We start from the raw sequence: 1,137 nt of genomic DNA, 5'->3' as shown, positions 1-1,137 counted from the left end.
AAAAAAAAAAAAAAAAGTCAATATGGTGGATTAGCATCCAACATGGAGTCACTTTGACCTTCACAAATATTTAATGAACTCTCAGAACTCAACAATGGGAAAACAACTCAATAAAAATTGGGCAGATGTTAGAATAGTAGGTACACAAATGACATATAAGTGTGTGAGAAGATGCTGTGTGTGGCAGGCTGGATATGGTATGGCTGGAGTTGCAAGAGGTAAAGGGATTCACCAAGACAGTTACTAATTAAGAAAGGTAGACTAATTAAAAAGGTATACTATGCTGTCTGCTACAAAGGGGCATCAGCCTGAGGTTTTTCCCAGTGGAGTCTGACCCTTGCTTTGGTTAGGGTGAGACTTAGGATTCTCCATCATGCATTCGGGTTCCTGCCATGCAAATGATGCAGTTCTGGTTGGCTGATGTTTGACTTTGATTGTAAGCTGCTTCTGAGTCAGCCTGAGGTTTGTAGAGTGGCTGGGTGATTGTGGGGTTTTTTTTCTTTTTTTTTCTTTTTTGAGTAGAAGTCTCACTATCACCCAGGCTGGTGTACAGTGGCACACTCACTGCCACTGCAGCCTCGACCAACGAGGCTCAGCTGATCCTTCCGCCTCAGCCTCCCATGTAGCAGGAAACACAGGTGTCCGCCATCACGCCCAGCTAATTTTTTGATTTATTGTAGAGACAAGGTTTCACCAAGTTGCCCAGGCTGATCTTGAACCCCTGGACTCAGGCAATCCTTTTGCCTCAGCCTCCCAAAGTACGGGGTTTTGTTTCTTTACTTCCAATAGTTGACTGTTCTTTTTCATGGTACCAGCAGCAAATGTTTTTCAACTAGCTATTCAACTTCTACAATTCTTGTAATCTCATTCTGAGATTTCCTTCCTCAAAAGAGTTTGCCCAATCTACCTGATTGATGCTGGCCTAATCAGCCTTATGTTCCTCCATGCACTCACCCCTTCCCCACTCAGGAACAATGCCAAATCAGAGTCCTGGAAGAAAATATTAAAGTTGTTAGCTAGTCAGGTGCAGTGGCTCATGCCTGCAATCCCAGCACTTTGGAAGGCAGAGGCAAGAGAATTGCCTGAGCTCACAGGTTTGAGACCAACCTGGGCAACATGGGAAGACCTCGTCTCTAC

This window comes from Carlito syrichta, unplaced genomic scaffold (assembly GCF_000164805.1).
Source record: "Carlito syrichta isolate Samal-C Ts95f unplaced genomic scaffold, Tarsius_syrichta-2.0.1 Scaffold217542, whole genome shotgun sequence".
Lineage (NCBI taxonomy): Eukaryota > Metazoa > Chordata > Mammalia > Primates > Tarsiidae > Carlito > Carlito syrichta.
Note: the sequence above shows the minus strand (reverse complement) of the source record.